The 12,990-nt window shown below is 39.7% G+C and overlaps 1 protein-coding gene across 1 annotated transcript in view; it reads left to right on the forward strand.

The window, feature by feature from the left end:
• LOC101050874 (uncharacterized) overlaps window positions 1-12,990 on the forward strand; it is an 891,623-nt gene that overhangs the window by 467,536 nt on the left and 411,097 nt on the right. The gene's annotated exons all lie outside the window — the stretch shown is intronic.

Here is a 12,990-nt window from a genome sequence, read left to right on the forward strand (position 1 = left end):
TTCATGTGACTTTAATCTTTAAGAAATAAAAACAGCCCTAAAGACTATTGGTGAAATGCAGGTCAGGTGCAAGGTTTGCCAAGTGTTTTGAGGTTACAAACTGCTTTTTGGGTTTGAGCTATTAGACAATTGGTAAGGCCTGGGGACATATGGAAGTAATCACCCCTTAACTAATAAGGCAAACCTTGACTGCAGTTAGCACACAATTAAAGCAACTTACCAAGTTTTACCTTAAAGTTTAAAATTGCTAGGAGTTAATTGAAACTACTAGAAATATATTTACATACAAGGTGTGTAAGAATGGTAAAATGTGTTTTTTAATAAAGGTTATAAGAAGGCCTGGAAATGTAAACTTTTGCCTAGGGTTAAAGGATTGTTACTAATTAGGAAAAAGCTAAAGTTTCAAAGAAGTGGTGGAAGAATTGTGGAAATTAATTTTGCAGAAGAAGCTCTCTGTGTGAACATACTAAATTCAACAAAAGTGTATTATATGGTTTTTCTGTAAATTGAGCATTGAAATAAAAGCATAGCAAGAGTTTCCTAAGGAACGAATCTGCTCTTTGGTAAAATTTGTAAGGGGTTATGGAAAGTTTTTGCTTCTTTAAATTTTTGAGACATATTTTTTGGCAAAATAAATAACTTACTGTAACCTAGAATTCTATTTTATAATATCAAGTGTTTTAAATCTTGAACATCTAACAGCCTTCTCAAAATCAAACTTCAGTTTCAAAATTGTCTTTCCTGACACCTGGGATAGTCCAGATGGCCCCTCTGGAATGCCCAGAAAAGAGAGGTAAACAGGATTATTTGACATATTTTATACATGAAATTGTCAAAATGATGCTCAATCTTCTTTAGGTTGTATCTTGGTGAATAATGCTAATGTATGATCCAAAATTGTATGGGATTTCTAAGGTTCTAATGTCTAAGTATATGCTACCTATCGTAATTAAGGTTTTTATGTTATTGTAAACCATGGAGATAAACAAACTTCTTTGTCAGTTGTGTTTCTAACTGTAATTAACCTGGATATTTTGCTATTCACAGACAATTGTTTTGTTTTTATCCTTTCCAAAAGATGGTTCATAATAAGCTGTAGAACTTTAGCAGTTGCTCTCAAATACAGCCTTCTGATAATTTTAGAGATTGTGACATTGGAATAAAGGAAAATATACAGGACTCATGAAGAGCTGAAATGCTCATGAATATCGAGAAAAACAAGAGTTAACTAAATGGAAGTCAGGAAACTGAAGCAAATCTTTTTAACCTTGCTTGGAATATTGCTGATCTATGTTTTGTTTTTTGGAGTCAAGGAAACTTTGTACTATTTATGGCTTTTAATAATTAAGTAAGACATAATCAAGATTTAGGGCATGTTTCTCTCTTCCTGGTCCCTCTAGAATTTGGAAACTATCTGTGAGTATTCTTATAGCAATACAGTTGTTTGCATCAGTGCAATAAGAACCCATTTTCTTTTGCAACAAGACGCAATTGGAGAAAGTGGTTATTTTACCAAGGCTTTGACTGGAAGGGTATGCTTCCCTTTAAGTAGTCAATATCAGCTGGCAGAGCTGATAAAAGCCCCATGGGAGAACCTGGCCTCATGCCCTTATCTATGCAGTTCTTGTACAGGGTTAACAGGTCCAGGAGCTCCACATTTATCTTGGGACCTTAAGTGGAGGGGATCACCCAACTCACAGGTATTTGAGGATAAACCCATGGCTGGGCTTGACTTTAAAAGGGCTTATCTGAGATTTCTTGTGGAACATACTTCTATCAAAGTCAATCAATCCAAATGGCCTATGTAGAAATAATTATTCTTTCTGCACTTTATACAAATAGGCTAAATATAAGACTAAAGTCTAGCGTGCAAACCATTCAGTCCTATGATGACTTTAAAAAAAAAAAATGTGAGTACTGGAGAGAGAAATCATGTTTCAAAACTTGTGGTATATCTGTCATTAAATTCTAAAGTCATTAGTTGTTTTTAAGTTTTTTGCCTACGTTTTAGACTAACTCTGCTTGCTTCTGTGAAGCAACCAGCAATCCCTGGCTGCGGCTCAGAAAGAATAAGAGGGATGGATAATGTAGAAATTCTGATCAATATTTTAGTTCTGAGCATTTACCCTGCAATTTCTTCTAGGTGATGGGAATGAATAGGATGCCCATCACTCAGAGTTTTCCTTTTGGGAAAGTAAGGCCAATGGAGCTAACCAAAGCCAAGCACCATGCCCCCAAATCTTAGCAAGCATAGCTATAGACACCACTTATTTGAGTATGTCACAAGGCACCCTTTCCTCTCCCTTATAGGAAGAGGACCCTGTTCCACAGTTTTACCTTAGCATTCAACTTATGATAAGGAGTCCATGCAACACCTGAGATACACTTTTGTCCCAAATGAATTCCAAGCTTTAGGATCAAAGCTCTAGGAAGGAAAACTGGACTGAGGGATCCAGAGGCAGATGACAACAGAGGTTACAAGGCCCAGGGCAGGTGAGCATGGCTGATTCTTGCTGATTAAGCCAACCTCAAGCTTCCTGTTTCATTGATAGGCCACATTAATATCCATGGCATAAATGAGGTCTAAAGAACTCCAAAGCTGCTGACAGTATATGGGAAAGAGACATAGGTGAGAGCAGATAATTCCTATTCTCTAGGGTCCTGTGTTTCATGGGTGCAACCCGCTTTAATACCCATGGCAGTGCAAGAATGGAAAGAGGATGCTCTTCTCTCTCTCCCTCCGGTACTCTGGTTATCTGCTACAAAGAGAAAGGAACCAGTGATGTCTGTTCCCTTTTTTCTAGATGGGCAGCCATTCATCTTCAGTCTATGCCCCTTTCTAATGCATCCTGAACCTCTGGGAATGCCTTCTTTTTCCCTTTTTCCTAGTTAATTCTCTCTTCACTAATAGGTAATTATGTCTCCATACTAAGAGGCACTCCCCTCACATGCATCCTCCAAATTGGAAAGAGTTAATTTTCTAAACCTTAAGCTGGTTAGTTTAGGATTGAGCTCGGGGGAAGGGAACCCAGAAGCCTAACATGGCAGAAAAAAGGGTAAAGTTTTTTTCTTTCTTTCTTTCTTTCTTTTTTTTTTTTTTTTTTTTTAAACCAGTGGGTCTTTTGGCCTCCATCTCCCTAAGTAAAGTGGTAAAAGGCCTCAGAATTTTTGAGCTGTCTTTACACCTCCCCTTGTTTTGATACATGTTTTCTAATAACCTGGTTTATCTGTTCTTGCCTTCAGGCCATCAAACTCCAAACAGTCATGGAACTAGAGCCTCTGACAATGGCTCCTTCTTCTAGGAATCCTTAAATAGGCCTCTGGGGAAGCTCTGACTGCCATTTTCTCAAAACTGTCCCGTCAGCAGGAAGCACTTAAGACAGGTCTTCATCCTTATCCTAATCTAACAGCAGTTAGACTACTTCCTTAGGGGAAGAAATTAGACAGCCAGGTGGGAGGGGATCCCCAGAGAAACTCCAGCCAACCTGTCCACTGAGCTGGAGCCTCAGAAAGTTCACTATGTTTGCAGCAGGGAGGAGCCTGGACCCTCCTATTCCTGTGTGAAACTTAGGATTTGAATGGTGGGTGGGAAGCACTCTAGCAGGAATACTGGCCTAGTGAGAATCCCTGTTACCCAATTTTCTTCCTTTTCACCCCATAAAACCCTGTCTCACTCACCATTCAAATTGTCCATGAGCCTGAATTTTTGTGGCCATGGGACAGACAGCCCTGTCTTTAGCTGAACTAAGGAAAAGCCTTCCAACACCACCACAGTAGTTTATGAGCATGTAAATTCACAATTATAATGCCAATGCAACATCAAGACAGAGTTTTCCCACATTAAAAAATAGTTTTGTCAATATTTACTAATTTTTATAATCATGAAGTTGTTATGTAGGTCCTTATACTGCAGAGGAAAACATCTTTATGATTCTATAAGACAAAACTTTAAGAATTGTGTTTTTGTAATTGTCATAAACTATGATAATTTAAAGTATTTTGAATCTGCCTGTAGAATGTTTGTAATTATATTAGACAAAGTCCAACATGTACTGGCAAAGGGAAAGTTGAGATGATATTTGAAAGCTTTTCAACATTGGAAAAAAGTGTCTTTTTTCCTCTTCTGTTGGCCTACATATTACTTTCACTGACCATATCAAGTGTGATATATTAGTGATCAGGTGTAATTTGTGAATAAAATATTTTTTATTTTTCTTTTAAGATATGTATTACTGTAAAGTTACAGTGAGGGTGCATTTATGGTGAATTGCTGCCAACAACAGCAATTTGACATTTGATTTTTACTAGAAAAAATAATGAAATTAAAACTTTAAGCAGCATATTTTTTTTTTTTGCCAATATTATACCATGAAAAATGGCAATCATTTAGCAAGCTTCAAAAATGTTATTGGGAAGACTTGTACACTCACCACAAAGATTCTTCTATCAATACTTTGCTAATAGTTGCTTTATTGCATATTTATCCATCTATCACTGTATACTTCCACCAATCCATTTTATTTTATTACATTTAAAAGGAAGTTACAACATTATTAGTTTTTTTCTAAATACTTCAGCGTGCATATAATGAAATAGAGTTCATTATTTGTTGTTTTCTTTTGTTTTTTGTACTGGGGTATATGTGCAGATCATGTAGGATTGTTGCATAGGGACACACATGGCAGTGTGGTTTGCTGCCTCCGTCACCCCATCACCTACATCTGGCATTTCTCCCCATTTATCCCTTCCCGACCTCCGTACCCCCACCTTGCTGTCCCTCCCTTGCCCCTGCCAACAGACTCCATAGTGTGATGCTCCCTCCCTGTGTCCATGTCTTCTCATTGTTCAACATCTGCCTATGAGTGAGAACATGTGGTGTTTGATTTTCTGTTCTTGTGTCAGTTTGCTGATAATGATGGTTTCCAGATTCGTCCATGTCCCTACAAAGGACATGAACTCATCGTTTCTTATGACTGCACAGTATTCCATGGTGTATATGTGCCACATTTTCCTTGTCCTATTATTTGTTTATAATCTGTCTTTTGATGCAAAGTTACATAAAATAAGATACACAAGATTTAATTGCATATCAACAGAGTTGTGACAAATATATATGCTTGTGTAATCCAAACCCCTAACAAGATATAGAACATTATATAATATTATATAATCTTGTCCCAGACGGATTCCTTATCCCCTTTCCAGTTAATTCCACCTGATATGGTTTGACTGTGTGTCCAACCAAACCTCATGTTGTAGCTCCCATAATTCCTATGTGTTGTGGAAGGGACCCAGTGGGAGACAATTGAATCATGGGGCAGGTATTTTTTGTGCTGTTCTCATGACAGTGAATAAATTTCATAAGATCTGGTGGTTTTACAAATGGGATTTTCCCTGCACAAGCTCTCTTCTCTTGTCTGCTGCCAAGTGAGATGTGCCTTTCACACTCCACCATGATTGTGAGGCCTCTCCAGCCTCATAGAACTGAGAGTCCAATAAACCTCTTTCTTTTGTAAATTGTGTTGTCTTGAGTATGTCCTTATCAGCAGTGCAAAAACAAACTAATACAGAAAATCGGTATCAGTAGAGTGGTACACTGCTGAGAATATACCCTAAAATGTGAAAGCGACTTTGGAACTGGGTAACAGTCAGAGGTTGGAACAGTTGGGAGGGCTCAGAAGAAGATGGGAAAATATGGGAAAGTTTGGAACTCCCTAGAGACTTGTTGAATGGCTTCGGCCAAAATGCTGATAATAATATGGACAATGAAATCCAGGCTGAAGTGGTCTCAGATGGAGATGAGAAACTTTTTGAGAACTGGAACAAAGGTGACTCTTGTTATGTTTTAGCTGTGAGACTGGTGGCATTTTGCCCATGCCTTAGAGATTTGTGGAACTTTGAACTTGAGAAAGATGATTTAGGATATCTGGTGAAAGAAATTTCTAAGCAGCAAAGCATTCAAGAGGTGACTTGGGTGGTGTTAAAGGCATTCAGTTTTAAAAGGGAAACAGCATAAAAGTTCAGAAAATTTGCAGCCTGATTATTCAATAGAAAAGAAAATCCTATTTTCTGAGAAGAAATTCAAGCTGGCTGCAGAAATTTGCATAAGTAACAAGGAGCTGAATGTTAATCACCAGTGCAATGGGAAAAATGTCTCCAGGGCATATCATAGGTCTTAATGGCAGCCCCTCCCATCATAGGCTCAGAGATTTGGGGGGAAAAATGGTTTTATGGGCCAGGCCCAGGAACCCCTGCTGTGTGCAGGCTGGGGACTTGGTGCCCTATGTCCCAGTTGCTTCAATGATGGCTAAAAGGGGTCAAGGTACAGCTTGGGCTGTTGCTTCAGAGGATGCAAGCCCCAAGCCTTAGCAGCTTCCACATGGTGTTGAGCCAGTGAGTGCACAGAAGCCAACAACTGGAGTTTGGGAACCTCTGCCTGGGTTTCAGGAGATGTATGGAAATGCCTGGATGCCCAGGCAGAAGTTTGTTGGAGTGGTGGGGTCCTCATATAGAACCTCTTCTAGGGCAATTCAGAAGGGAAATATGGGGTCAGAGTCCCCACGTAGAGTCCCTACTGGGGCACTTCCTAAGTGGAGCTGTGAGAAGAAGGCCACTGTCCTCCACAACACAGAATGGTAGATCCACCGACAGCTTGCACCATGTGCCTGGAAAATCCACAGACACTCAATACTAGCCCATGAAAGTAGCCAGGAATGAGGCCTGGGAAGTCCCTGAAAGCAGCCAAGGGGTAGGCTATACCCTGCAAAGCCACAGGGGCGGAGCTGTCCAAGACCATGGGAATCCACTTCTTGCATTAGTGTGACCTGGATATAAGACATGGAGTCAAAGGAGATAAATTTATAGCTTTAAGAGTTGAGTGTCCTGTTTGATTTCAGACTTGCGTGTGGCCTGTAGCCCCTTTGTTTCAGCCAAGTTTCCCATTTGGAATGGCTATATTTACCGAATTCCTGTATCCCCATTGTATTTAGGAAGTAACTAACTTGCTTTTGATTTTACAGGCTCATAGGCTGAAGGGACTTGCCTTGTCTCAGATGACACTTGAACTGTACACTTGAGTTTATGCTGAAATTAGTTAGGACATTCAGGGGACTGTGGGGAAAGCATGATTGAGTTTGAAATGTGAAGACATGAGATTTGCAAGAAGCCAGGGGTGGAATGATACTGTTTGGCCCTATATCCCCACCCAAATCTCATCTTGTAGCTCCCATAATTCCCATGTTTGGTGGGAGGGACCTGGTGGGAGATAGTTGAATCATGGAGTTAGGTCTTTACCATGCTGTTCTTATGATACTGAATAACTCTCATAAGATCTGATGGTTTTAAGAATGGGAGTTTCCCTGCACAAACTCTCTTCTCTTGTCTGCCACTATGTGATATGTGCCTTTTACCCTCCGCCATGATTGTGGGCTTCCCCAGTCATGTGGAACTCTAAGTCCAAAAATCTCTTTTTTTTTTTGGTAAATTGCCCAATCTTGGGTATATCTTTATCAGCAGCGTGAAAATGTACTAATACTCCACCCTACCTCCTGGCATACTAGTAATTGCTTTAATATTTTTTCACCATAGAATAATTTTGCTTGTTATAGAATGTGGTATAAATGAAGTCATACAGTGTGTACTCTTTTGAGTAAGGCTTCATTTACACAGCACAATGTTATGAAGTTCACCTATGTTTTATGTGTACTAGAAAATTGTTTATTTTTATCATAAGTATTCCATTTTATCGTTAGTATTCCCTTGTATAAAAATATAACAATTTGTTTATTCTTTTTTTTTTTTTTTTTTTTATTACATTTTAGGTTTTGGGGTACATGTGATGAACATGCAAGATTGTTGCATAGGTACACACATGGCAGTGTGCTTTGCTGCCTTCCGTCCCCTCACCTGTATCTGTCATTTCTCCCCATGCTATCTCTTCCCACCTCCCCACCCCCCGCCCCTCCCCCATTTCCCCCCAACGGACCCCAGTGTGTAGTGCTCCCCTCCCTGTGTCCATGTGTTCTCATTGTTCAACACCCGCCTATGAGCGAGAATATACGGTGTTTGATTTTCTGCTCTTGTGTCAGTTTGCTGAGAATGATGGTTTCCAGGTTCATCCATGTCCCTATAAAGGACGTGAACTCATCGTTTTTGATGGCTGCATAATATTCCATGGTGTATATGTACCACATTTTCCCTATCCAGTCTATCATCGTTGGGCATTTGGGTTGGTTCCAGGTCTTTGCTATTGTAAACAGTGCTGCAATGAACATTCGTGTGCACGTGTCCTTGTAGTAGAATGATTTATAATCCTTTGGATATATACCCAGTAATGGGATTGCTGGGTCAAATGGGATTTCTATTTTTAAGTCCTTGAGGAATCGCCACACTGTCTTCCACAATGGTTGAATTAATTTACATTCCCACCAACAGTGTAAAAGTGTTCCTATTTCTCCACATCCTCTCCAGCATCTGTTGTTTCCCGATTTTTTAATGATCGCCATTCTAACTGGTGTGAGATGGTATCTCAATGTGGTTTTGATTTGCATTTCTCTGATGACCAGTGATGATGAGCATTTTTTCATATGTTTGTTGGCCTCCTGTATGTCTTCTTTTGTAAAGTATCTGTTCATATCCTTTGCCCATTTTTGAATGGGCTTGTTTGTTTTTTTCTTGTAGATCTGCTTTAGTTCTTTGTAAATTCTGGATATCAGCCCCTTGTCAGATGGGTAGACTGCAAAAATTTTTTCCCATTCTGTTGGTTGCCGATTCACTCTACTGACTGTTTCTTTTGCCGTGCAGAAGCTGTGGAGTTTGATTAGGTCCCATTTGTCTATATTGGCTTTTGTTGCCATTGCTTTTGGCGTTTTGGTCATGAAGTCCTTGCCTACACCTATGTCCTGAATGGTTTTGCCTAGATTTTCTTCTAAGGTTTTTATGGTATTAGGTCTGATGTTTAAGTCTTCAATCCATCTGGAGTTAATTTTGGTGTCAGGTGTCAGGAAGGGGTCCTGTTTCTGCTTTCTGCACATGGCTAGCCAGTTTTCCCAACACCATTTATTAAACAGGGAGTCCTTTCCCCATTGCTTGTTTTTGTCAGGTTTGTCGAAGATCAGATGGTTGTGGGTATGTTGTATTTCCTGTGAGGCCTCTGTTCTGTTCCATTGGTCTATATCTCTGTTTTGGTACCAGTACCATGCTGTTTTGATTACTGTAGCCTTGTAGTATAGTTTGAAGTCCGGTAGTGTGATGCCTCCCGCTTTGTTCTTTTTGCTTAGAATTGACTTGGCTATGCGGGCTCTCTTTTGGTTCCATATGAAGTTTAAGGTGTTTTTTTCCAGTTCTGTGAAGAAGGTCAATGGTAGCTTGATGGGAATAGCATTGAATCTGTAAATTACTTTGGGCAGTATGGCCATTTTCACGATGTTGATTCTTCCTAACCATGAACATGGAATGTTTCTCCATCTGTTTGTATCCTCTCTTATTTCGTTGAGCAATGGCTTGTAGTTCTCCTTGAAGAGGTCCTTTACGTTCCTTGTTAGTTGTATTCCTAGGTACTTTATTCTCTTTGTAGCAATTGTGAATGGCAGTTCGTTCTTGATTTGGCTCTCTTGAAGTCTATTACTGGTGTATAGGAATGCTTGTGATTTTTGCACGTTGATTTTGTATCCTGAGACTTTGCTGAAGTTGTTTATCAGTTTCAGGAGATTTTGGGCTGAGATGATGGGGTCTTCCAGATATACAATCATGTCATCTGCAAATAGAGACAATTTGATTTCCTCCTTTCCAATTTGGATACCCTTTATTTCTTTTTCTTGCCTGATTGCTCTGGCTAGAACTTCCAGTACTATATTGAATAGGAGTGGTGAGAGAGGGCATCCTTGTCTAGTGCCAGATTTCAAAGGGAATGCTTCCAGTTTTTGCCCATTCAGTATGATATTGGCTGTTGGTTTGTCGTAAATAGCTTTTATTGTTTTGAGATACGTTCCGTCAATACCTAGTTTATTGAGGGTTTTTAGCATAAAGGGTTGTTGAATTTTGTCAAAAGCCTTCTCTGCATCAATCGAGATAATCATGTGGTTTTTGTCTTTGGTTCTGTTTATGTGGTGAATTACGTTTATGGACTTGCGTATGTTGAACCAGCCTTGCATCCCCGGGATGAATCCTACTTGATCATGGTGGATGAGCTTTTTGATATGCTGTTGCAATCGGTTTGCCAGTATTTTATTGAAGATTTTTGCATCTATGTTCATCATGGATATTGGCCTGAAATTTTCTTTTCTTGTTGAGTCTCTGCCGGGTTTTGGTATCAGGATGATGTTTGTCTCGTAAAATGATTTGGGAAGGATTCCCTCTTTTTGGATTGTCTGGAATAGTTTCAGAAGGAATGGTATCAGCTCCTCCTTGTATGTCTGGTAGAATACAGCTGTGAACCCATCTGGACCTGGGCTTTTTTTGGGTGGTAGGCTCTTTATTGCTGTCTCAACTTCAGACCATGTTATTGGTCTATTCAGGGTTTCGGCTTCTTCCAGGTTTAGGCTTGGGAGGTTGCAGGTGTCCAGGAATTTATCCATCTCTTCCAGGTTTACTAGTTTATGTGCATAGAGTTGTTTGTAATAATCTCTGATGATGGTTTGGATTTCTGTGGAATCTGTGGTGATATCCCCTTTATCGTTTTTTATTGCATCAATTTGGTTATTCTCTCTTTTCTTTTTTATTAATCTGGCTAGTGGTCTGTCTATTTTGTTGATCTTTTCAAAAAACCAGCTCCTGGATTTATTGATTTTTTGAAGAGTTTTTTGTGTCTCTATTTCCTTCAGTTCTGCTCTGATCTTAGTTATTTCCTGTCTTCTGCTAGGTTTTGAGTTTTTTTGATCTTGCTCCTCTAGCTCTTTCAATTTTGCTGATAGGGTGTCAATTTTAGATCTCTCCTTTCTTCTCATGTGGGCACTCATTGCTATATATTTTCCTCTAGAGACTGCTTTAAATGTGTCCCAGAGATTCTGGTATGTTGTGTCTTCGTTCTCATTGGTTTCGAAGAACATCTTTATTTCTGCCTTCATTTCATTGTTTATCCAGTCAACATTCAAGAGCAAGTTGTTCAGTTTCCATGAAGCTGTGCGGTTCTGAGTTAGTTTCTGCATTCTGAGTTCTAACTCGATTGCACTGTGGTCTGAGAGACTGTTTGTTATGATTTCTGTTCTTTTGCATTTGCTGAGGAGTGATTTATTGCCAATTATGTGGTCAATTTTAGAGTAGGTGTGATGTGGTGCTGAGAAGAATGTATATTCTGTGGATTTGGGGTGGAGAGTTCTGTAAATGTCTATTAGGTTTGCTCGTTCCAGGTCTGTGTTCAGGTCCTGGATATCCTTGTTGATTTTCTGTCTGGTTGATCTGTCTAATATTGACAATGGGGTGTTAAAGTCTCCCACTATTATTGTGTGGGAGTCTAAGTCTCTTTGTAAGTCATTAAGAACTTGCCTTATGTATCTGGGTGCTCCTGTATTGGGTGCATATATATTTAGGATCGTTAGCTCTTCTTGTTGCAGTGATCCTTTTACCATTATGTAATGCCCTTCTTTGTCTCTTTTGATCTTTGTTGCTTTAAAGTCTATTTTATCAGAGATGAGAATTGCAACTCCTGCCTTTTTTTGCTCTCCATTTGCTTGGTAGATCTTCCTCCATCCCTTTATTTTGAGCCTTTGTGTATCCTTGCATGTAAGATGGGTTTCCTGGATACAGCACACTGATGGGTTTTGGCTTTTTATCCAATTTTCCAGTCTGTGTCTTTTGATTGGGGCATTTAGTCCATTGACATTTAGGGATAGTATTGTTATGTGTGAATTTGATGCTGTCATTTTGATGCTACCTGGCTGTTTTGTTGGTTAGTTGATGCAGATTCTTGATTGTGTTGCTGCTTTTTTACCATTTGGTGTGTTTTTGGAGTGGCTGGTACTGGTTGTTCCTTTATATGTGTAGAGCCTCTTTCAGGAGTTCTTGTAGAGCAGGTTTGGTGGTGATGAAATCTCTGAGTGCTTGCTTGTTCACAAAGGATTTTATTTTTCCTTCACTTATGAAGCTGAGTTTGGCTGGATAGGAGATTCTGGGTTGAAAGTTCTTTTCTTTAAGGATGTTGAATATTGGCCCCCAGTCTCTTCTGGCTTGTAGGGTTTCTGCTGAGAGATCTGCTGTGAGTCTAATGGGCTTCCCTTTGTGGGTAACCCGACCTTTCTCTCTGGCTGCCCTTAGCATTCTCTCTTTCATTTCAACCCTGGTGAATCTGACGATTATGTGCCTTGGGGTTGCTCTTCTTGAGGAATATCTCTGTGGTGTTCTCTGTATTTCCTGGATTTGAATATTGGTCTGCCTTGCTAGGTTGGGGAAGTTTTCCTGGATAATATCCTGAAGAGTATTTTCCAGCTTGGATTCATTCTCTTCATCACATTCAGGTACACCTATCAGACGTAGATTAGGTCTTTTCACATAGTCCCACGTTTCTTGAAGATTTTGTTCATTCCTTTTTGCGCTTTTTTCTCTGTTCTTGCCTTCTCTTTTTATTTCATTGAGTTGGTCTTTGACCTCTGATATCCTTTCTTCTGCTTGGTCAATTCGGCTGTTGAAGCTTGTGCATGCTTCACGAAGCTCTCGTGTTGCGTTTTTCAGCTCCATCAATTCACTTATTCTCCTCTCTATGCTGTCCATTCTCGTCAGCAGTTCGTCCAATCTTTTTTCAAGGTTCCTATTTTCTTTGCGATGGGTTAGAACATGTTCTTTTAGCTCATTGTAGTTTCTTACTACCCATCTTCTGAAGTCTGATTCTGTCATTTCATCACCCTCCTTCTCCATCCGGTCTGGTTCCCTTGCTGGTGAGGAGTTGTGATCACTTTTAGGAGGAGAGGTGTTCTGGTTTCGGGAGTTTTCATCCTTTTTACGCTGGTTTCTACCCATTTTTGTGGGTTTATCCACCTGTTGTCTGTCTCTGTCCCAGGG

Source organism: Saimiri boliviensis, chromosome 2, assembly GCF_048565385.1.
Source record: "Saimiri boliviensis isolate mSaiBol1 chromosome 2, mSaiBol1.pri, whole genome shotgun sequence".
In the NCBI taxonomy this organism is placed as follows: domain Eukaryota; kingdom Metazoa; phylum Chordata; class Mammalia; order Primates; family Cebidae; genus Saimiri; species Saimiri boliviensis.